Raw genomic sequence first — 25,427 nt, 5'->3', positions numbered from 1 at the left:
GAAAGACTTTTCGGTTTGGCTTTCAGTATGAGCTTACTTTTTGTTGAGCCAGCTTGCTCATCCTTGAGAAAATTCGTGGTCTTGAAGCTCTCATGCCAAGCTTTAGCTCAGGCTTTCTTAGGCAGATTTATAACCTCCTGAGATGCTAGCATTATAATGAAAATGCTGACAGCCTCGGAGTTTTGCTGACAGGCGTGGCACAGCTGTGATAAAACTAGAAGATAAATGGAAATACAGTGCCTTATCCTTGTGGACTTGTAGTGCGTTTAGGTCAAAGAGAAACAAGTCCTTGATTAGTTCAGGGCTAGAAGAAAGGCCCTGCAACATCTGAGTCCCAAGTTGGTTTGATTTCAACTGCCTGGATATTTTCCCAGGACGTTTAAAATTTTTTTTCTATTTTTTAATTTAAAAATATTTATTTGTGCTTATGCTACAATAAAAATGCAAAAGCTACTTTACAAATGACTTATCTCAAGGGAAAAACATAAATACATTAATATAACAACATATTTCATATTCTGAGGATCTTTGTGTATGATATACATTATAGTTCATTTATATTCTGCAAACGTTATTAATATGGGATTTAGAACAAGGAAATTAGAAAAATGGTAAACACCTAGAAAAGAAATTCAGATGCTCAAAGATAATCACAATACAATATATTCTGGTATAGAAAATAAACCTACATATGAGAGATTTTAAAAAGAATGTAACTTTAATGTCTTGACATTTTCCAGGAGACTGATTTCAGAATGAATCACTACAGGATCTGCTTAGGTTCATCCAGGCCATTTTATTTTATTTTTTAATTTTTAAATTTAATTTTCTCTGGAGTATAGTTGATTTATAGTACTGTGTTAATTTCAGGTATACAGAAAAGTGAATCAGTTATATGTATACATATATCTACTCTTTTTTAAAAGATTCTTTTCTCCACAGCTATTTTTATACTATGGCAGAGCTGAGTAGCCACAACAAAAATGATATGGCTGATATTCCCTGGTGGTCCAGTGGTTAAGAATCCACGTGCTAATGCAGGGGGCAGGTTCTATCCCTGGTCCGGGAAGATTCCACTTGCCATGGGGCAACTAAGCCCGCACACCACAGCTACTCAGCCTATGCTTAGAGCCTGTGCGCCACAGAGAATAGCAGTCCCCATGCGCTGCAACTAGAGACTGCCCTTTCTCGCTGCAATTAGAGAAAGCTTTCGTGCAACAATGGAGACCTGGCACAGTCATAAATAAATAAGTAAAATGATATTTCCTGCAAAGCTTAAAAACTCACCATCTGCTCCTTTACAGAGAAAGGTTGCCAAACTAATTTAAAGAAATGATTCCCAAGATTTTTCATTGCTTATTGGATTCCATGGTATCATCCATTATCTCCTTGCCTTATCCATACATCTTTCTAATGATGCTAGAACATATCATTATGTATTAAAAAATAAAGTGGGGGTGGGATGGGCTGGGAGGTGACAGGGAGGCCCAGAAGGGAGGGGGCATGTGTATACCTATGGCTGATTCACGTTGATGTATGGCAGAAGCCAACACAATACTGTAATTATCCCTCAATTAAAAATAAATTAAGAAAAAATAAAGTGAAGCAGACTTGTTTAGAAAACTCCATTATAGTCCCCGAGATAATTGGAGACATTTGGGGTTCTCGACTTTGCAGCATAAGTTTTCTGGTAAGAGTGATGGATGAGTTTCACCAAAGGTGAAAGGACCAAAAGAATAGTTATTCAGAGCTCTTATCTTCCAGGGAACACAGGACCAGGCATACAAGTTCAAAGAACTGCAGTCAGATAGATTTGAATCATTTAACGTTGTGGAACTGCTAAGGAAAGTAGATTAAGGCTCTTTTTCTTCCAGTTTTATTTTCCTTTGTTCATTCCTCATGGGAGAAAAATGACATTTAGAAATTCCACATATATTTATGAAACTCCTATTGTTGTTGGAAACAGGGTGGGCATTTTCTCTTTATTTGTATGCCATTCAATTCTGGCTCCTGTAGCTGTCATTAGAATTAAATGTGTACCCTTGGAGGAACAGAGGCTCGGAGAGATGAAATAATTTTCTCAAGGCTACCTCACTATCAAGAGATGGTATTAGAATGCAAATTGAGATTTTCTGATGCTGTCTTGAATTCATAAAAATCTGGGCTTAATTTTACATTGTGATATCTGAATTGTGGGTATGATAAACAGCAGGGGGAATCTTTCTCTTACTACACAAGCATGAACTATAGGACAGTGGTCCTCAAAGGGTAGACCATCCCCCAGGGGATGTGCGTTGAAAACTATATTCTTTTCTTTTTTTTTTAACAAATAGATAATACAAATATTTATTAGAGAATTATCTAGCTTACTTTCAACATACTAACATTAAAAAAAGAGAGGGAGAAATAAAGCAGAGAATACATCACCAAATTGGGTTTTGACCAACATCCAGACTTAATCAGGGCTGGGAAGTCTTGTGTCACAGAACATCTAGAGTCCCAAAAGGGAAAGGGTCCCAGGCAGCTCGACTGCTCTGTGGGTGAGACTTCACAGATTGCAGTTTGGGCTTCTGCTTATAATCCCAGGACAGTTGCAAACCGACATTATCATCAATCTGTGACCAAAGTGCAGCTCTGGCTTCATGTTAATGCTGTCTGGAAAATTATTTTCTTGATACTATCAGGACATTATTTGACTTTTTAACTTGCATTCTCTCACATGTACACGGTGGGGTTTTCTGGAGGCTGTGTGATGTTTGATGACATTGTTCTGAGGACTAATGAGACGTGTGGGGGTGTGCTCTTAGGTGAAAAATGTTTGCTTTCAATTTAATACTGTAAATATTGATAGATGTAGCTCATATGAACAAAACTCTTTAAAGCTTTCAATAATTTTTAAAAGTAGAAAGAGGTTTTAACCAAAGCATTTGAGAACCACTGGTGAAGTGAGTAAGATAGCCCCCACTTGGAATGTAAATTGCTGAGCCACTATGGAAAACAGTGTGGAGCTTCCTCAAAAAAAACTGAAAATATAATCCAGCAATCCCATTCATGGATATATATCTGGAAAAAGCAATAATTCTAATTTGAAAAAATACACAAACCCCAATGTTCACAAAAACACTGCTTATAAGAACCCAGACATGAAAACAACCCAAATGTCCTCCAACAGATGAATGGTTTAAGAAGATATGATATATGCATACAATGGAATACTACTCAGTCATATAAAAGAATGAGATAATGCCATCTGCAGCAACATGGAGCGATCTAGAGATGATCATACTAAATGAAGTCAAAGACAAATATCATAGGATATCACTTACATGTGGAATCTAAATAGTAATACAAATAAATTCATATACAAAACAGGAACAGAATCACAGACATAGAAAACAAGCTTAAGTTACCGAAGGGGGAAAGGAGGGAGGGGAATGATAAATTAGGAGTATAGGATTAACAGATATAAATGTTAAAAAAACTACTACACATAAAATAGATAAGTAACAAGTATTGACTGTATAGTACAATATCTTGTAATACCCTAGAATGGAAAATAATCTAAAGAAAAAGTCCCCATTCAGTATCCCAAACCAGATCACCTGGATTTAGAACTCAGTTCTACCATTCACTGTGTTGGGTAAGTTATCTTCCTCATCCAGTCCTTGGTTTCTCAACCAAGTTAGGACAATACTAGCTGCTTTACAGGTGGTTTAAATGGGGAGACATTTAATATTGATAAATCTTTGTTAAATAAAATAATGAGAACTTCAATTTCAGGAACTTTGAGATGGTGTTTAATTGACCAAAAGTTATCACTTTCTCTTCCTTCTCGCTGAACTATAAATAAATTAGTCTTTTATAATTCACAATTATAGAATACAGTTGTCCTAAACTTCAGTTTACTAAAAAAAAACTTTGTTACAAAATAATATATGTATAATAAAGCACATTAGTCCTTAGTAAACAGCTTATTTATGGCAAAATTATGCAACCCTTAATGCAACCACCCCTATGTCAAGAAATTGAACATTGCCATACCTCCAAAATCCCCCTGTAGTTTCCAAATATTTTATAATAAATATGTGGAAAGTATCTTATAATAAATATATTACTTTAAAAGTCAATAAAAAGATATTGTATTATAAAAGGTATGTTTTAACAAATGTTTGATTACATTGGTTACATTTTTTAAAATTGAAGTAAGTTGATGTACTATATTAGTTTATATGTAGTCGATGTATTATATCGTGGGCCTCCCAGGTGGGGCAGTGGTAAAGAATCCGCCTGCCATGCAGGAGATGGAAGAGACTTGGGTTTGATCCCTGGGTCACGAAGATTCCCCTGGAGTAGGAAATTGCAACCTTGACAAAGGTTGTCCTGGAACCTTTGTCCATGGAGAGAGGGGCCTAGCAGTCTTCAGACCATGGGGTCGCAAAAGAGTCGGAATGCAATAAAAAACTCGATTAGTTTCAGGTGTACAGCAGAGTGATCCAATATTTTTACAAGCTATACTCCATTAAAAGTTATTACAAGACAGTGGCTCTAATTCCCTGGGCTCTGAAATGTATCCTTGTTGCTCATCTGGTTGTGGGCTTGATTCTTGCCCTCTATTCATCATTGGTGAGGAAATATTGCTCACCCATAATCCCGTTCTTCGACCACTGAAGCAGCAGTCAAATTCCAGTCCAACTGCAAGGACCATTTATAGATGCACTGCCAAGACCTTTTCACCTTTCTGCTGTCTTGAGCGCTTTCTCCCTGGAGACCATATCTCCTAGGGATGCCCTTGGCCACTCCCAGATACTCTGAGTTAGTTTATAAGAGTGGCTATCTCCGATCTTTCAAATAAAGTTGATGAGGGAAAGGGGAGGGGAAAGAGTAATCTGGCTGCCTGTGATATCTGAATCTGGCAGGGGAGCAAGGGCTCTGAAGTTTTAGCCTCAGGGATCAGAATCACCTGCGGGTGATTCCGGGCAACCACTCTCAGTGTTTGAGTAGATCTGACATGAGACTGGAGGACTGACGCTGAAGCTGAAACCCCAGTACATTGGCCACCTCATGCAAAGAGTTGACTCATTGGAAAAGACCCTGATGCTGGGAGGGATTGGGGGCAGGAGGAGAAGGGGACGACAGAGGATGAGATGGTTGGATGGCATCACCGACTTGATGGACATGAGTTTGAGTAAACTCTGGGAGTTGGTGATGGACAGGGAGGCCTGGCGTGCTGCGATTCATGAGGTCACAAAGAGTCGGACACGACCGAGCGACTGAACTGAACTGAGATGAGACTTGAGAATTTGCATTTCTAACAAGTTTCCAAGGAACGCTGATGCTACTGACCCGAAGGGGCTTCTCTGCTGGCTCAGTGGTAAAGAATCCACCTGCCAAGGCAGGAGACAGCAGTGAGATCCCCCAGAGGAGGAAATGGCAACCCACTCTAGTGTTCTTGCCTGGAGAATTCCACCGACCAAGGAACCTGACCGGCTAGAGTCCTTGGGGTCACAAAAGAGTCAGGCATGACTTAGAGACTAAACAGCAACAATAACACCTGGCTGGAGGATCCTACTTTGAGATCCACGGCAGAAGAAGGATGTCTGCCCTTTTCTCTGATTAGTAAGACACCATGAGTCAAAGCAGACAGCAGTGAGTGGCAAGCACCTTTTTTTCCCCCACTTGGCTTCTACATCATTAAGCCAAACTTGAATAGCTTTTCTTTGGTTGGAAGAGATTAAAACTTCTATAATCCATGTATCTGTGGCTTTTGGCTTTTGGGAATCATCATCATTATAGATATTTCAGTGAGAAAAAGATGTTTTAAGGGCCACTAGCCAGATACCTTTTTTAACCCTTTAAAATGAAGCTTGTAAACATCATTTTTAATAACAGCATAATATTCCATCCGAGGGATGTTCCGTGATCACTTCATCATTCTCCTAATGTGTAACTGTCAGGTTATTATCAAGTTTTCAGTATGAGTAGGCAAAGTGACATTGAACACCTTTATAAATGAAGTCATTTCTGCATCTTTAGATCATTTCCCTTAGGATATTATGAAAAGAATAATTACTGACCCCTTTTATGGCTACAGATACAAGTTGTCAAATTCTTTCCTCTAAGGTGTGTTGTAGCAAAAAATATTCTCATGGCGGGGGGAAGCCACTATTTTGTTAATCTAATATAGGAAAACGTGCAGTATCTCATTCTTGTTTTAGTTTGCTTTTCTTAGTTTACTTTTATTTTTCATCAAGGAATGTAGCTACCCCCACCTTCCCTACACAAAGTTTTCCTGGGACCAGACACACTGTTTGCTTAAATTGGGAAAAATTCTTTATATAATATCAAATTATAAATTATGTAAAAATGTACTGGGAAAACATTAACCATATGGTTAACATTGTTGTTTCTGGGTGGTAGAATTATTATTTATTTTTCCTTCTTCATACTTTGTGCCAATTTTTCTAAATTTTGTAAGGTACTCAGAAAATGCTAATATAATTGGAAAGTGGAAATTAATAGCAATAAGAGTAAAGTACTGTTGTTTAGTCACTACATTGTATCTGACTCTTTTGCGACTCTATGGACTGTAGCCCACCAGGCTCCTCTGTCCATGGGATTCTCCTGGCAAGAATACTAGAGTGGGTTGCCATTTCTTTCTCCAGGTGATCTTCCCAGCCCAGGGATGGAACCTGCGTCTCCTGCATTGGCAGATGGATTCTTTACTCCTGAGCTACCAGAGAAGTCCCAAGAATAAAATAGACCTGCATAAACAAGCCCTGAGCTCAGCTGTTGGCAAGTGAGTTTAGTGAAGCTGAAAGGAAGCTTGGGGAAGAATGATCTTAGTCCCTCCTTTTCCTGGTAAGAAAGTGAGGCCAAGAAATGTTTAGTGGTTTTGCTGGAAGTCATGATGGTGAGTGAAACAACAGGGAAGAGAGCTCAGATCCATCCATGTGGTTTTTCTACCAAATTATGTGCCTCTTAAGTTAGTTCAAGTTTGTGCAACATTTATATAGACAAATACCTAAATCTGAGCAAGACATAGGAGTTTCTTAATTTATCCCTAGCTTTAAGAATGTTTAATTTTACGACACAGAAATGTCTTTTAGAAGAATGACAATTTGTAGAGAACAGTAGCAAACAAATAGCATTATCTACTCTTAAAATGGCTGTTGAGTACCCTATATACATATTGGTTTGACGTTATCTATATGTTCTGCTCCATATAAATTTATAATTTTCCATGCTCTCCTGGATACTTGATCCATGCAGATGGCTGGAAGTCAACAAAGTGGGCCCAGTAACGTTTAGGATCCAGTCCAGTTCCAGGCAGAGGGACTTTGCTACCTGAAGAGGCTTCCTGGTTTTCTGCAACAGTTCCCAAGTGCAAGTCACTGGAATTTCACAGCTGAGCTGAAGCTTTTGTCATCTGGCCAAAATGTACCAGTTTGAAGCAATGTAAGGGCTTCCCTGGCAGCTCAGTGGTAAAGAATCCGCCTGCTAATATAGAAGACTTGGGTTCGATCCCTGGGTCGGGGAGATCCCCTGGAGGAGGAAATGGCAACCAGTATCCTGCCATTCTAAATGGAAACCAGAACTCCAGTATTCTTGCCTGAGAAATTCAGAGGAGCCTGGCAGGCTACAGTCCATGGGGTTGCAAAGAGTCAGACGTGACTTAGTGACTAAACAACAACAGCCAATAAAAATAAGAATATATAATGTGTTATTAATAAAGCTGCATTTATTCACTCTTTTGGTGTTAAAAATGTTCTCTTACGAAATGATGTTGAAGATGTGTGTGTGTGTATCTGTGTGTGTCAATGTTCTTACCTAGAAAAATATAAATTTGCCAATCTTATGTTGACCTTCAAAATGCTTTTAAAAATTTACTGTTCTGTGGAATTTCAAAATCTGGGACTTTGAAATACTGACAGTTATAGACATGATTTAGAAGAATTAGAGTTCAAATCCTGGTCCAGCCACATATTTTGAGAAAGTTCTTAGTTTCTCTGAGTCTTCCTTTATTCAACTGTAGAGAAGGTGATATTTCTCTCAGGAAGATTAAATATTCTCATAAAACATCCAGAGAAATTGCTGGCACATAATTTCCTCCAGATATACCTGCTACAAAGTGAGGGCAAAATACAAGACAGTCATCATTTGGCCATTGGTTGTATGAAGATAACTGACAAATCAATAGATTGGTTGATCATTGGTTCCATTTCCCTTTGTTAACACTTAGCACCATATAGTCACTAAAAATGTCTATGAGATAGAGTGAAGAAAATGATTTTTTAAATCATTTCTGTAATTTTCTCATTATAATCATGTCTTTTAGAAATTAGGTCTTAAAGCTTTCACTGTGGGTTGCTAGTAGCAATTTTCTGATTGCTTATACTCTTAGAATTTTAGGTTTACTCCAAAAAGATTATTGTTGAAGTCATGATCAATATTATTATCCTGAGTGTACTTGTTGTCATTCAGTCACTTAGTTGTGTCTGACTTTGTGACCCCATGGACTGCAGCATGCGAGGCTTCCCTGTCCTTCACCATCTCCTGGAGCTTGTTCAGACTCATGTTGGGTGAGTTGATGATGCCATCTAACCATCTTATCCTCTGTCATCCCATTCTCCTCCCACCTTCAATCTTTCCCAGCATCAGGGTCTTTCCAATGAGTCAGCTCTTCACATCAGGTGGCCAAAGTATTGGAGCTTCAGTTTCAGCATCAGGCCTTCCAGTGAATATTCAGGGTTGATTTCCTTTAGGATTGACAGGTTTGATCTCCTTGAAGTCCAAGGGACTCTCAAGAGTCTTCTCCAGCACCACAATTTGAAAGCATCAGTTCTTCGGGGATCAGCTTTCTTTATAGTCCAACTCTCACATCCATACATGACTACTGGAAAAACCATAGCTTTGACTAGACAACTTTGTTGGCAAAGTGATGTCTCTGCTTTTTAATATGCTGTGTAGGTTTGTCATAGCTTTTCTTCCAAGGAGCAAGTGTCTTTTATGGCTGCAGTTACTGTCTGCAGTGATTTTCAAGTATGTATTACTCTATTATAGCTTAATTTTGTGCCAAATGTTTCTGGAGCCAATAAAGCAAAATGCATGTCCTAATTAATAGAAGAACAGAGGGCAGAAGGTGGTGACAATGTCTCTGTGTTTATGGAGACCCCACTTGGTGGCTGTCACTCATGGTGCCCTGGCTTACTTGTCTCTGTCTGCCTCTGTCTCCTTACTCAGTTCTGTCGAGGCTCTATCACTCTCCTTAATGGTTCAACCCCTGGGGTGACTTGCAGTCTTGATTCCATGTCATCCCTTCACCTTCTAGGCCTTTGAAATAACCTCTCAATGTCTTCACCAATCCTTCATTTCTAACGGAGAAACTCTGACACCTCATTTAGTCAAGAACTCATCCCTGACAGACTGCATGTCGTTAGGATTTTTTTTTCAGTTTTTTCTTAATGTCAGTAATTTACACCTGAGCCCTTCAATTAGGAGTAAATATTTATTTTGCTATAGTCCAGAATCATCCTTGTTTTTGGAGGTTGCTGTGGATGGTGCAGTATGATTTTTTTTTTAATATGTTGTTGTTGTTCTGTCACTAAGTTGTGTTTGATTCTTTGTGACCCCAATGGACTGCAGCATGCTAGGCTTCCCTGTCCTTCACTATCTCTCAGAGTTTGCTCAGACTCATGATTTATTTCTATTTTTCTGTATTTTTCTCTTTGGGAAGAATTTCTTGATCTTACATATAAAGCTATGATGTGCTAGTTTGATATGTAAATGGAACATAAATATGCACTTATTAATGACTTCTGTGATATAAGTAAGGCAATATCTATCCTATATATCCTTATTGTCTTACTTACATCACAGAAGTCATTAATAAGGGCATATTTATGTTCTGGCTTCAACAAGTAATAGGGCTTCCCCCCACCCCCACCATTTATTAAGACACAAATCCCACAGAGTTTGTAATACTAGCCAACTGATGTGCTGAAACTCCAATATTTTGGCCACCTGATGCGAAGAACTGACTCATTGGAAAAGACCCTGATGCTGGGAAAGATTGAAGGAGGGAGGAGAAGGGGACGGCAGAGGATGAGATGGTTGGATGGCATCACTGACTCAATGGATGAGTCTGAGTAAACTCTGGGAGTCGGTGATGGACAGGGAGGCCTGGCATGCTGCAGTCCATGGGATCAAAAAGAGTTGGACACAACTGAGCAACTGAAATGAGCTGAACTGATGTGTGAGTGGCAGCCAGCTGATAAAGAACAAATAGTACTCAAGTGGGGAAGACCTAATGGATAATATGCACTGGGTGTCGGCATAGTAGCTAAGGTCCTGGGATCAAAGAATGCTGAACGCATCTTTGGGCGAATGCTTTAGGGTCATCTTGGAACAAAGTGTGCAAGAAAGGTTGAGGAATCATTTTATTAGGTACTTAATAGGTGTGAGGTCTTTTGCTGAATTTTGAATATATAAGATGAAGAAAAAAGCTCCATCTCTTGGACAGGTTTTAAGGTAGAAAGATAGGGGTAAACACATAGTTGAAGAACTGTGAGAACGTCTATGGTAGATGTCTTTGTTTATGCCATGTTCTTATCTAAAAGCTCGATGCCATTGCTGAGAAGTTTTGATGGAAAAGAATCTTCCCCCACATCTGTGTTTTTCCTAGGCTTTTTTGGGTTCCTTGAACCTCTTTGGGCTGACTTTTGGCTTTATTGTTTATTTTTTTGCAAGCCTGATAAATCATGTCTTTTCCATTGACATAATACCGAAACTACATCCCTGGGTACAGTGTGGAACTTAGCACTTCCCAGGGTCCAATGACGTGTTCTGATGGAGCCAGTGGACGAAGCCCAGAATGTCCCCAGGCATCGCGTGGGATTTCACTCTCCGCCAGGTGGTCCAGTTCCTGTACACTGTGGGTGTCACCGACTCCAGATGCCTGAATTGGAGAAGCAGAACTATATTCTTTGTTTCAAAGTGGGTGGGCGATTTGTTCAGTCCCAGGGGCCTTTGGACTGTGAGATGTAGGCTGATAGAGCCAGTTATCCGAAACAAAGGTGGCTAGCCCAGACCGGCTGAGGGCCCGGCAGGGAGGGGAGAGGAGGAGGAGAACGCCTTCCAAGAAGAAGCTGAAAATTGACCTAGTTACTCTGATGGCACGCTCGGCTGCCTTTCCCTTCCAGGCCAAGTCCAGACTCTCTGACATGAAACAGAAACACTCATTGCCAAGGACTGAAAGATTGGAGGCTTTTCAAGTGTTTTCTTACTTTCTTCCTGCTTTTTTTTTTTTTTTTTTGTAGTATGGAATATCTGCTCTATCAAGGAATAGCTGCTGAAGACAGCAATGGTAGTTTGGCTGATCTGAGTTCCATCAGAGAGTGCAGAGCGGAGTGGACAAGCAGAGGGCGAGAGGCAAAGCCATCTGGCTTCCACACCCGACTCGCTCTGGGATCTGGAGGCCTACGGGACCCGAGGGGAAGAGCGTGGGTAGTGTGGGGGCTGAAGAAACGGGGGCAGGTGCAGTCCTGCCCTGGTATTTTTGGGGGCTCTCTGCCAATAGCACACACACCTCCTTTAATGATGAGAACTGGATTTTTTTTTTTTTTCCTCACAACTATCTCCATATTTCTTTTGGGCCATTTCTTGAGCTTATAGGTAAAATTGTAGTGCAAGATTGATCACCGGTGGCACTATTGACGTTTGGATCCAGGCAATTCTTTATTGAAGTGTGATCGGGGGATTGTCCTGTGTGTTTGTAAAGTTTAGCAGCATCTCTGGCTACTTCCCCAACAAGTCTCTTAAGTTTTAAACTGAAGTATAGTTGCTTTACAATGTTATGTCAAGTTCTGCTGTATAGCAAAGTGACTCAGTTTTACATATATATATTATACATTCCTTTAAAAATATTTTTTCCATTATGGTTTATCACAGGAACTAATTGAATTGAATATAGTTCCCTGTGCTAATAAAGTAGGGCCTTGTTGTTTATCCATCCTATTTATAAATTGTTTACACCTGCTGATCCCAAACTCCCAATTTACCTCTCCCCCAACCCCCTTTTTGTAAAAATTTCTGCTGGTGCAGTTTTTGGAGGAGGCTGGGTTCTGTTGTCTGTGTTAAATTTGTTGCTATTAGAGCTTAAATTTGTTGGTGATAGAGCTTCATTTCATCTGCTTTCCTGAAAAAGCCAACTCTTGAAATGGCCTCATTTGTTATTTCAAGCAGACTTTGTAACTGAAGTGGAATATACCTTTAGAAAAGTGCACAAGTCATGTGTGAAGCCTGATGAATTTTCAGAACATGAACGCACTCACTACGTCAAGAAACAGAACCCTGGAGCATTCCCAAGCCCATCTCATGACTCCTCACATCGCCATCCCCTTTCAAGTTCACTGATTTATAGCACTGTAGATCACTTGAGCCTAGTTTTGAACTAGATAGGAATGGAATCATACTGTGTATTTTCTTTGGCTTCTGGATGTTCCCTCAACATTAAATTGTGAAATTCATCCATGCCATTGCAGGTAGTAGCAGTTAGTTCCTTCCCATTGTTCCATAATGACCAGTTTGGGGAATATGCCTCATTTTCTATATCCATTTTACTGTTCACGGGCACTTGTGTATTTTGCAGATTCTGCCCACTTTGAATTGTGCTTCTATAAACACTTTTGTACCTACCTTTTGTTGACTGCATATACACATGTCTTTTGGAAGTAACATTCCCCGGTGATAGAGTTCTCACAGGTGAATGCTTCTGGTTTCCCAGAGTGGTTCTACTCATTTAGCTCCCTCCAGCTGAGGATGAGAATTCTGATTGTTCCATGTTCTCTCCAACATTTAGTATGTTTTAGCTTTTTCATCGTAGCCATTATCATGGTTATGTTGTGATCCCAGTTTGGCGAGATGACTCACCCTGGTGACTGGTGAAGCTGACTGTCATTACATCCGCTTTGGTGATGGGTCTCTTTTCATCTTCTTTTTTCCAGGTTTACTGAGCTGTAATTGGCAAAAAGATGGTAAGATATTTAAAGTGTGCAACATGGCAATTCAGTACATGTATACATTGTGAAGAGTCCTATCGTTGAGTTCATTAACACATCCATCACGTCATATATCTATTTTCTTTGAGGAGAACACACCTTCCGTTCTCATCAAGGTTATAACAGAATTTAGTATTATCAGCTGTGGTCACCACGTTCTATGTTACATCCTCAGACCTTATTATAACTGAAAGTTTGCTCCATTTAATTAATCGCTCCCTCTTCCCCTCCCCGGCCGCTGGAAATCACCACTCTGTTTCCAGTTTCTACAAGTTCAACTTTGTTGTTGTTGTTGTTGCTCAGCCACTAAGCTGTGTCCGACTCTTTGTGACCCCATGGACTGCAGCACACCAGGCTTCCCTGTCCTTCACTACGTCCTGGAGTTTGCTCCAAGTCACACCCATCAGGCCTGTGGGCCCTCACCCTGAGGGGGCGGCCGCCATGCGAGCCTGAGAACCCGAGTGGGGTCAGAGGTTGCGCCCCGCCCACAGTCCGCTCCCAGGAGTCCCCGCGGCGCAGAGCCGGGTGAGGTGTCCGTGGCCTTCTCCCCAGAGGCCTCCAGGCCCTGTGGTGTCCGGCCCAGCGGGTGAACTAGGGCCCGGGGACAGGCTGGGTCCTGGGTCCTGCGGCGCCCCAGACCCCCAGGCTGAGCGGGCCCAGGACTTGAAGAGGCCGAGAACCCCTCCGCCATCCCAGCCTCCTCATGGAGGAGGCCGTCTCCGTGGGTCCCGGTCTCTGGAGGCCTCGGCACCTGGAGGAACGGACTCTGCGGCTCAGGTTAACGGCTTCCTCCAGCACGTTACCACGTTAGTGACCCGCATTGTAAGACTTACGTGATTTATTTACCTTTGGCTCTGCCCGGTCTTCGTTTCTGTGTGGGCTTTTACTCTCGGTACGGTGAGTGGGGGCTACTCGACTCGTCGTGTGTGGGCTTCTCATTGCAGCGGCTTCTCTTGTTGTGGAGCGCGGGGCTTCTGCAGGCAGAGTCTTCAAATACTTTACCACTGAGCCACCAGGGAAGACCCCGAACTTAGGTGATTTTTAACGGCAAGTTGGTGGACTAGGTAAGATAGGAATTATTTATACCCCATGTCCAGTAAAGAAACTAAAACTCCAAGGAGAAAAAATAGCTCCTCAAGGGCCCTCTAGTAGGTGGCTGACTGGACTTAAAGGGCTATGTCTCCAAGCCGGTCACTTCCACTGCTGTGCTTTGCTGTCCTTCCTTGTATGACATCTATAATAGGAACGATTTTAGGTTGTTTGGCTTCTGAGAGTATGACTGAGGTTCCTGAGGATAAAATAGTTCTTTCAGCTTGATGGTGCTGAGTTATGGTATTTAGAGGATCAGAAAAAGTGAAAAAGGCAGGAATACAAATAAGCCTGCAACATAGAGAGTAGTTTGGTTATCACAAAATAATAAGGCCTGAAAGATGGGAATTCACAGAGGTCAGTTATATTTCATGTGAAATGAGTTAAGTGGCCCTTTTGTACCACAATGGGAGCCTTGAACACAGAGTAATTAGTCAAGAAATTAATAATACATTGGCCACTGTCAATGCTTTTCTGTGAATTACAGAACAGTATGCTCTAGAGTCTTTTGGAATTTGACTTGGGAGTCATGGAAGTTTTAAATTTTTTAAATGTTTCTGATTATTATTAAACTTCATGACTGAATTTATCTGAATCTTATTTTAATTTAGAACTTTTTTTTTTTTTTAGGCACTGAGTGATTTACAGGATCTTAGTTCCCAGACCAGGGATTGAACCCATGTCTGGCAGTGAAAGTGCAGAGTCATAACCAGTGGACTACCAGGAAACTCCCTAGAGCTTTGAATTTAGCATCTCTCTCCTCCCCCTTTCCTCCTTCCCTCCCTCTTCCTTCATTCCTTTTCATCCGCCCTTCCTTCCTTCATCCTTTTTTTCTTTCTTTCTGTTCTTCCTGTAGTTTTTCTCTTTGGGCCCTCTTTTTGGAAATAATGTAATTTATGGGCAAGTAATCATCTATGTCTTCCCCATATTTCTAGCCCCACTGGTACAGTACCTGGGAGTCACGTGTCTTGGACACACACCTAGTGGGGGGATTGAATTGTCCAGAATAAATTATGCAGGATGGCATGTTTTTTCTCTTCTGTCATCCTACACCCAGCTGTCAATCACTTAGTACATGATTGTCCTCTGCCTAAATCACCTTCAGTATTCTCTTGCTACTGCCCTGTTCTTATTATTCTTCCCACTCCTGGGAAAATAGAAGAGGGACACTCATCCTCTTCCTTGGTAGGTCACATTCTATCAACCCCTTCTAGAGAACTACCCCCAAATTTGGAAGAGTAGTTAATTTGACTATCTGGAGTCCAACTGCTTGACCAACATAACATGGTGGAAGTAAGTAGCCTCCAGCCCCAATCCTTTAGGGATTGTTGAGTACAGCTCCTAATGTCTTAGAAAACCTCAAAACCCAGCTGCATGCTATAATGAAGCTCAGGCAGCTTCCTGAGATGCCTTTGGGGGAGGAGCTGAGTACCTGGGAAATAAGTACCCAATAACTCTGGCTGAACTCCCAGCTGATGGTTAAGACCAACTTGCCACTCATGAGTGAGACAATTGGGAAGTAGACTCCTTGTCTCAGATAATTCCGTATTGAGCAGAGACATCCTGTTCCTGCCCGGCTGTGCCCAAATTGCACATTAGTGGATGAAATAAATGATAGTTGTTAATCAACAAGGCTCTCAAAGCTCAACATTCAATCAGTGACTGGGACACGAAGCTGATGAATCCTCCTCTATGTGCCTCTGTGTGCCACCAATTTGCTGCTTTCTGATCATGTTTGTTTTACTGAGGGAAAAATGGGGTGTGTTCCCACTAAGTCTTCCTCAGCTCTGTGGTGGGCCCCCTTCCTATGGGGGAGAGGTCCGTGGGGTGCTTCTAACTTGACTGTTGACTTCGGCATGTGGAGTCAAGCCTTCTGTGGAGAACCAGCAGGCCATGTGCAAGCTCCCTTGTGGTATCAGAGGAGTGTGGCCTGCTTCCTCGTAGGGTTGCCACCCTCTTTCCTTTCTCCATCTATGCTGTTTTATTTACTGGCCAGTGGTCATTTCTACTCGCACCCCAATCTTCTCCCTCTTTCCCCAGCTCCACAATCCAACTCCTTTTATATAGGACTCTTCTTCACCAGTGGCTCATGGTCTAAGGTGCATATTAGGATTACCTATAAATATTAAAATACAAGGGCTTAGGACCCACACCAGGAGATTCTAAAGCCAAACATTTGGGTATTTGGCTTAGAAATCTGTGTTTTTAAAGAAACGTCACAGGTGATTCTTTGAAGGTCACTGTCTGAGACACCCTGCAAATATATCCTTGGATTAAGCTTTATGTGCCTTGTACTTTGTGGGCATTTGACTTGACTTCAGGGCCAGTGTTGCTCATTCCTTTGCTGTATAATGAAAAAATTTTAAATGTTAGCCTTGCTCAGGTTTTTACTTTCTAAGCCATGAGTTTCACTTGAAATTTCTGTCTTCTCACATTGCCTGCTTCTTTTTTTTTTTTTTTTTTTCAGGCTTCTTTTTATTATTATTATTATTATTTTTTTTTCCAGTGGGTTTTGTCATACATTGATATGAATCAGCCATGGATTTACATGTATTCCCAATCCCGATCCCCCCTTCCACCTCCCTCTCCACCCGATTCCTCTGGGTCTTCCCAGTGCACCAGGCCGGAGCACTTGTCTCATGCATCCCACCTGGGCTGGTGATCTGTTTCACCATAGATGGTATACATGCTGTTCTTTTGAAATATACCACCCTCACATTCTCCCACAAAGTTCAAAAGTCTGTTCTGTATTTCTGTGACTCTTTTTCTGTTTTGCATATAGGGTTATCATTATCACCTTTCTAAATTCCATATATATGTGTTAGTATGCTGTAATGTTCTTTATCTTTCTGGCTTACTTCACTCTGTATAATGGGCTCCAGCTTCATCCATCTCATTAGGACTGGTTCAAATGAATTCTTTTTAATGGCTGAGTAATATTCCATGGTGTATATGTACCACAGCTTCCTTATCCATTCATCTGCTGATGGGCATCTAGGTTGCTTCCATGTCCTGGCTATTATAAACAGTGCTGCGATGAACATTGGGGTGCACATGTCTCTTTCAGATCTGGTTTCCTCGGTGTGTATGCCCAGAAGTGGGATTGCTGGGTCATATGGCAGTTCTATTTCCAGTTTTTAAAGAAATCTCCACACTGTTTTCCATAGTGTCTGTACTAGTTTGCATTCCCACCAACAGTGTAAGAGGGTTCCCTTTTCTCCACACCCTCTCCAGCATTTATTGCTTGTAGACTTTTGGATAGCAGCCATCCTGACTGGCGTGTAATGGTACCTCATTGTGGTTTTGATTTGCATTTCTCTAATAATGAGTGATGTTGAGCATCTTTTCATGTGTTTGTTAGCCATCTGTATGTCTTCTTTGGAGAAATGTCTGTTTAGTTCTTTGGCCCATTTTTTGATTGGGTCATTTATTTTTCTGGAATTGAGCTGCAGGAGTTGCTTGTATATTTTTGAGATTAATCCTTTGTCTGTTTCTTCATTTGCTATTATTTTCTCCCAATCTGAGGGCTGTCTTTTCACCTTACTTATAGTTTCCTTTGTAGTGCAAAAGCTTTTAAGTTTCATTAGGTCCCATTTGTTTAGTTTTGCTTTTATTTCCAATATTCTGGGAGGTGGGTCATAGAGGATCTTGCTGTGATTTATGTCGGAGAGTGTTTTGCCTATGTTCTCCTCTAGGAGTTTTATAGTTTCTGGTCTTACATTTAGATCTTTAATCCATTTTGAGTTTATTTTTGTGTATGGTGTTAGAAAGTGTTCTAGTTTCATTCTTTTACAAGTGGTTGACCAGTTTTCCCAGCACCACTTGTTAAAGAGGTTGTCTTTTTTCCATTGTATATCCTTGCCTCCTTTGTCAAAGATAAGGTGTCCATAGGTTCGTGGATTTATCTCTGGGCTTTCTATTCTGTTCCATTGATCTATATTTCTGTCTTTGTGCCAGTACCATACTGTCTTGATGACTGTGGCTTTGTAGTAGAGTCTGAAGTCAGGCAGGTTGATTCCTCCAGTTCCATTCTTCTTTCTCAAGATTATTTTGGCTATTCGAGGTTTTTTGTATTTCCATACAAATTGTGAAATTCTTTGGTCTAGTTCTGTGAAAAATACTGTTGGTAGCTTGATAGGGATTGCATTGAATCTATAGACTGCTTTGGGTAGAATAGCCATTTTGACAATATTGATTCTTCCAATCCATGAACATGGTATGTTTCTCCATCTGTTTGTGTCCTCTTTGATTTCTTTCATCAGTGTTTTATAGTTTTCTATGTATAGGTCCTTTGTTTCTTTAGGTAGATATACTCCTAAGTATTTTATTCTTTTTGTTGCAATGGTGAATGGTATTGTTTCCTTAATTTCTCTTTCTGTTTTTTCATTGTTAGTATATAGGAATGCAAGGGATTTCTGTGTGTTAATTTTATATCCTGCAACTTTGCTATATTCATTGATTAGCTCTAGTAATTTTCTGGTAGAGTCTTTAGGGTTTTCTATGTAGAGGATCATGTCATCTGCAAACAGTGAGAGTTTCACTTCTTCTTTTCCTATCTGGATTCCTTTTACTTCTTTTTCTGCTCTGATTGCTGTGGCCAGAACTTCCAACACTATGTTGAATAGTAGTGGTGAGAGTGGGCACCCTTGTCTTGTTCCTGATTTCAGGGGAAATGCCTTCAATTTTTCACCATTGAGGGTGATGCTTGCTGTGGGTTTGTCATATATAGCTTTTATTATGTTGAGGTATGTTCCTTCTATTCCTGCTTTTTGGAGAGTTTTAATCATAAATGAGTGTTGAATTTTGTCAAAGGCTTTCTCTGCATCTATTGAGATAATCATATGGTTTTTATCTTTCAATTTGTTAATGTGGTGTATTACATTGATTGATTTGCGGATATTAAAGAATCCTTGCATTCCTGGGATAAAGCCCACTTGGTCATGGTGTATGATTTTTTTAATATGTTGTTGGATTCTGTTTGCTAGAATTTTGTTAAGGATTTTTGCATCTATGTTCATCAGTGATATTGGCCTGTAGTTTTCTTTTTTTGTGGCATCTTTGTCTGGTTTTGGAATTAGGGTGATGGTGGCCTCATAGAATGAGTTTGGAAGCTTACCTTCATCTGCAATTTTCTGGAAGAGTTTGAGTAAGATAGGTGTTAGCTCTTCTCTAAATTTTTGGTAGAATTCAGCTGTGAAGCCATCTGGTCCTGGGCTTTTGTTTGCTGGAAGATTTTTGATGACAGTTTCGATTTCCTTGCTTGTGATGGGTCTGTTAAGATCTTCTATTTCTTCCTGGTTCAGTTTTGGAAAGTTATACTTTCCTAAGAATTTGTCCATTTCATCCAAGTTGTCCATTTTATTGGCATAGAGCTGCTGGTAGTAGTCTCTTATGATCCTTTGTATTTCAGTGTTGTCTGTTGTGATCTCTCCATTTTCATTTCTAATTTTGTTAATTTGGTTTTTCTCTCTTTGTTTCTTAATGAGTCTTGCTAATGGTTTGTCAATTTTGTTTATTTTTTCAAAAAACCAGCTTTTAGCTTTGTTGATTTTTGCTATGGTCTCTTTAGTTTCTTTTGCATTTATTTCTGCCCTGATTTTTAAGATTTCTTTCCTTCTGCTAACTCTGGGGTTCTTCATTTCTTCCTTCTCTAATTGCTTTAGGTGTAGAGTTAGGTTATTTATTTGGTTTTTTTCTTGTTTCTTGATGTAAGCCTTTAATGCTATGAACCTTCCCCTTAGCACTGCTTTTACAGTGTCCCATAGGTTTTGGGTTGTTGTGTTTTCATTTTCATTCATTTCTATACATATTTTGATTTCTTTTTTGATTTCTTCTATGATTTGTTGGTTATTCAGAAGCGTGTTATTTAGCCTCCATATGTTTGAAGTTTTAACAATTTTTTTCCTGTAATTGGGATCTAATCTTACTGCACTGTGGTCAGAAAAGATGACTGGAATGATTTCAATTTTTTTGAATTTTCCAAGACCAGATTTATGGCCCAGGATGTGATCTATTCTGGAGAATGTTCCGTGTGCACTTGAGAAAAAGGTGAAGTTGATTGTTTTGGGGTGAAATGTCCTATAGATATCAATTAGGTCTAGCTGGTCCATTGTGTCATTTAAGGTTTGTGTTTCCTTGTTAATTTTCTGTTTAGTTGATCTATCCATAGTTGTGAGTGGGGTATTAAAGTCTCCCACTATTATTGTGTTACTATTAATTTCCTCTTTCATACTCGTTAGCGTTTGCCGCACATATTGTGGTGCTCCTATGTTGGGTGCATATATATTTATAATTGTTATATCTTCTTCTTTGATTGATCCTTTGATAATTATGTAGTGTCCTTCTTTGTCTCTTTTCACATCCTTTATTTGAAAGTCTATTTTATCTGATATGAGTATTGCGACTCCTGCTTTCTTTTGGTCTCCGTTTGCATGAAATATTTTTTTCCAGCCCTTCACTTTTAGTCTGTATGTGTCTCTTGTTTTGAGGTGGGTCTCTTGTAGACAGCATATATAGGGGTCTTGTTTTTGTATCCATTCAGCCAATCTTTGTCTTTTGGTTGGGGCATTCAACCCATTTACATTTAGGGTAATTATTGATAGGTGTGGTCCCGTTGCCATTTACTTTGTTGTTTTGGGTTCACGTTTATACAACCTTTCTGCATTTCCTGTCTAGAGAAGGTCCTTTAGCATTTGTTGAAGAGCTGGTTTGGTGGTGCTGAATTCTCTCAGCTTTTGCTTATCTGTAAAGCTTTTGAATTCTCCTTCATATCTGAATGAGATCCTTGCTGGATACAGTAATCTAGGTTGTAGGTTATTCTCTTTCATTACTTTCAGTACGTCCTGCCATTCCCTTCTGGCCTGGAGGGTTTCTATTGATAGATCAGCTGTTATCCTTATGGGAATCCCTTTGTGTGTTATTTGTTGTTTCTCTCTTGCTGCTTTTAATATTTGTTCTTTGTGTTTGATCTTTGTTAATTTGATTAATATGTGTCTTGGGGTGTTTCGCCTTGGGTTTATCCTGTTTGGGACTCTCTGGGTTTCTTGGACTTGGGTGGCTATTTCCTTCCCCATTTTAGGGAAGTTTTCAGCTATTATCTCCTCGAGTATTTTCTCATGGCCTTTCTTTTTGTCTTCTTCTTCTGGAACTCCTATGATTCGAATGTTGGGGCATTTCACAGTGTCCCAGAGGTCCCTGAGGTTGTCCTCATTTCTTTTGATCCTTTTTTCTTTTTTCCTCTCTGCTTCATTTATTTCCACCATTTTATCTTCTACCTCACTTATCCTATCTTCTGCCTCCGTTATTCTACTCTTGGTTCCCTCCAAAGTGTTTTTGATCTCATTCATTGCATTATTCATTTTTAATTGACTCTTTTTTATTTCTTCTAGGTCTTTATTAAACATTTCTTGAATCTTTTCAATCTTTGTTTCCAGGCTATTTATCTGTAACTCCATTTTGTTTTCAAGATTTTGGATCATTTTTATTATCATTATTCTAAATTCTTTTTCAGGTAGATTCCCTATCTCCTCCTCTTTTGTTTGACTTGGTGGGCATTTTTCATGTTCCTTTACCTGTTGGGTATTTCTTTGCCTTTTCATCTTGTTTAGATTGCTGTATCTGGAGTGGGCTTTCTGTATTCTGGAGGTCTGTGGTTCCTTTTTATTGTGGAGGATTAACCCAGTGGGTGGGGTTAGACGATTGGCTTGTCAAGATTTCCTGGTTAGGGGAGCTTGCGTCAGTGTTCTGGTGCGTGGAACTTGATTTCTTCTCTTTGGAGAGCAATGGAGTGCCCAGTAATGAGTTTTGAGATGGGTCTATGTGTTAGGTGTGTCCTTGGGCAGCCTGTATGTTGATGTTCAGGGCTATGTTCCTGCGTTGCTGGAGAATTTGCGTGGTATGTCTTACTCTAAAACTTATTGGCTCTTGGGTGGTGGTTGGTTTCAATGTAGGTATGGAGGCTTTTGGACAGTCACTTATTACTTAAAGTTCCATGTAGTCAGGAGTTTTCTGGTGTTCTCAGGTTTTGGGCTTAAGTCTCCTGCCTCTGGATTTCAGTTTTATTCTTCCTGTAGTCTCAGGACTTCTCCAACTATACAGCCCTGATAAGAAAACTTCTAGGTTAATGGCTTAAAGATTCTCCCCCGTTAGGGACACCCAGAGAGGTTCACAGAGTTACATGAAGAAGAGGAGAGGGAGGAGGGAGATAGAGATGAACAGGAGGAGAAAAAGGGGGACTCAAGAGGAGAGAGACAGATCTACACAGCTGTCTGTTCCCAGAGTGTTCTCCGTAGCCCAGTCACCTACAAGGATTCACAGAATTGGATTGGGAAGAGAAGGGGAAAGGAGGAAATAGAGGTGTTCTGAGGTAGAAAACAGAGAGTCAAGATTGGGAGAGAATAATCTTTGGTTTAAAAATAGGGCTTCTCTTCTTTTTTTTTTTTTGTAAGGTTATAGTGTATTGAAAATGAAAATTAAGGAGTAGTAGAGGAGTACTAGAGGACTTTAAAAGAAATAAGAGAAAAAGAAAAATAGAAAATAGAAGAGAAAAAGGAAAGAAAAAAAAGAAAAAAAAAGAAAGAAAAAGAAAAAAAAAAAAAAGAAAAAAAAATTTTTTTTTTCCCCCTAATTAAAAAATCGTAAAAGTCTGTGGAAATGAAAGTTAAGGAGTAATGGGGGAGTAATAGGGGATTTTAAAGGAAAATAAAAGAGAAGAAAGAAAAAAGAAAAAAAGAAAAAAAATTTAAAAAAAAAAAAAAGAGAAAAATGTAAAATTATATCTAGGAGTTTCTCTGGAGCTGCTGCGGTCAGTGTGGGTTCGGCTCAGTTTCAGATAGCTCCTCGTTCCAGCTTACGCTTCTCGATATCTACAGGCCCCTCCGGTGTAGTCAGCGTTTCCTAGAGGGATTTTAATCTGTTGCACCAGTCCCTTCTGAAGCGGTTCGCTTTGTTTATTTGGCTTCTGTTTGCCGGTCTCTTCAGAGCCTCATTTCCGCCCTGACACAGGCGGGCGGAGGTGGACTCTTACTCAGGTAGCTAGTTCCAGTCGCTCTGCGGGGCAGGGAGGGGCTTGCGCTGCAGGAAGAGGCTGGCGCTGTGGGGACAGGCTTGCGCCGCGGGGATGGGCTGGGGCTGCCGGGAGGGGTTGACGCTGCTTTCTCCGTCTGCGCTGCTCAGGCTCCCGGCTGTTCTATATGGAGCGCGGCCCGCGCTGCGCGAGGTTCCAGCCCTCGGGTGTTCCACAAAAGCGCGGAAGGAAAAGCTGCGCCTGCTCTCTGTGCCTTCCCCGTCAGAGCGGTCCAGGCAGCCAGGGGCTTGGTGGGCGCACTCTACCCAGGTGTGGCGCGCCCCCTCCCTTCCGCGGACCCAGTCTCAGTTTCCTCTGGCGCCAGTCGGGTGCGCGCGCCTTCCGCCCTCCGCGTCCCCAGCCCCAGTCCCCGCCCGCGCCGGTCGGGTGCCTGCGCCCTGTGTCTCGCCGCGACCTTCCCCTCCCCCCTGCCTCCTGCCTCTGGCGGGGCTGGGCTGGGCCGGTCCGCAGCCTGCGAGCTCCTCTCTGGACCCTCTCGGTCTGTTTGTTCTGCGAACGGCCGGCAGTGTGTTCGGGCCGGTTAATTTACTCTCTCTCTTTTGGTCTCGCACAGTTCAAGTTGGCAACTCACAGAAGTTCCCTCCGATTGTCCTCAGGGCACTCAGGCCCGGACCCTACCCCAAGCAATGCCGCCTAAGAGCTCCCGGGACGGATCTCCGTCCTTAGCTCTTTTGTCTCACTTTTTATCTTTTATATTTTGTCCTACCTCCTTTCGAAGACAATGGGCTGCTTTTCTGGGCGCCTGATGACCTCAGCTAGCGAACCGAAGTTGTTTTGCGGAGTTTGCTCTGCGTTCAGTTATTCTTTTGATGAATTTGTAGGAGAGAAAGTGGTCTCCCCGTCCTACTCCTCCGCCATCTTGGCTCCTCCTCCCTGCCTGCTTCTTTCTGAGCCAAGTTTAATCAGATCTGTGTATGATGAGATGATTAATACTTGTAAATGCAAAGATCTGAGGATGAAAGTGATGCCTTCTCCCTTAAATCACAGACTGCATGGAACAGGCCATTTCCTGGGACCCATGCTGTGGCCAGCTCCTGTTTCCCTCTCGTCAACATGTTCACACTCACGCCCTCTTCTTTGCCTGTCCTTGGAAACTCTGTCCTTCCCTACCGAGTCACCGTACCTTCTTTAAGAACCTTGGTGATGCCATTCCCCACGAAGTCTCTGCTGACTGCTGCAGAGTTGGCTCTGCTTATAACCCCCTTGCACTCACCTTGACACTTTCTGCAGGTGACATCCTACCACAGGCACCTTCTACTCTCTGCGAGGCCTTCCTCTTGCTCCTGTACAAGGTAGGCTGCATATTCTACACCTTCCACCTTTCTCAAAGACAGAAGGGCATTGAGTGAGACAACTTTGCTTGTGCAGTTTGTTTTTGTTTATCTTGGTTCTTTTTTTTAAATTTAAATTTTATTTTATCGTGGAGCATTGTTTTACAATGTTGTATTAGTTTCAGGTGTACAGCAAAGTGGCTCAGTTATACTGTGTTTATTTTATGTTTTTAATACCGTGTTTATTATACATATGCTGTATACTGTATTTATTCTTTTGTGATTCTTTTCTCATGTAGGTTATCACAGAATATTGAGTATAGTCCCCTGTGCTGTATAGTAGGTCCTTGTTGATTATCTATTTTGTATATACTACTGTGTATATGTTGATCCCCAGCTCCTCATTTATCCCTCCCCCCTTCTCCTTTCATAACCATAAATTTGCTTTCTATGTCTGTGGGTCTGTTTCTGTTTTGTAAATAAGTTCATCTGCATCATTTAAAAATCTTTATTGTTATTTTTGAAACTTTGTTGATTTTTGGCTTCACTGGATCTTCCTTGCTGCATGTGGGCTTTATATAGTTGTGGCGAGTGGGGGCTACTCTCTAGTTGTGGGGCACGGGCTTCTCACTGTTTCGTCTTCTCTTGTTGCAGAGTATGGTCTCTAGGGCACATGGGCTTAGGACTTGCTTCGCATGGGCTTAGCTGCCCTGCAGCATGCGGGATCTTTCTGGACCAGGGATTGAACCCATGTGCCCTGCATTGGTAGGCGGATTCTTAACCACTGGACCAGCAGCAAAGTCTGTATCCTTTCTTTTAGATTACACATATAAGTGATATATGGTATTTGTGACTTATTTCACTTAGTATGATCATCTCTCAATCCATCCATGTTGCTGCAAATGGCATTATTTCATTCTTTTTTAT

The 25,427-nt window shown here is 41.0% G+C and overlaps 1 long non-coding RNA gene across 1 annotated transcript in view; it reads left to right on the top strand.

Moving 5' to 3' along the window:
• The first annotated feature begins 13,581 nt into the window (after positions 1 to 13,581).
• Positions 13,582 to 25,427, top strand: part of LOC122687942 — a 178,059-nt gene continuing 166,213 nt past the window's right edge. Inside the window, exon 1 of the long non-coding RNA XR_006339275.1 lies at positions 13,582 to 13,952. This is a non-coding gene — a long non-coding RNA (uncharacterized LOC122687942). The remainder of the gene's footprint in view (positions 13,953 to 25,427) is intronic.

The sequence above is a fragment of the Cervus elaphus genome, chromosome 32, assembly GCF_910594005.1.
Source record: "Cervus elaphus chromosome 32, mCerEla1.1, whole genome shotgun sequence".
Taxonomy (NCBI): Eukaryota; Metazoa; Chordata; class Mammalia; order Artiodactyla; family Cervidae; genus Cervus; species Cervus elaphus.
Note: the sequence above shows the minus strand (reverse complement) of the source record. Positions and strands in the feature narration are given on the sequence as shown.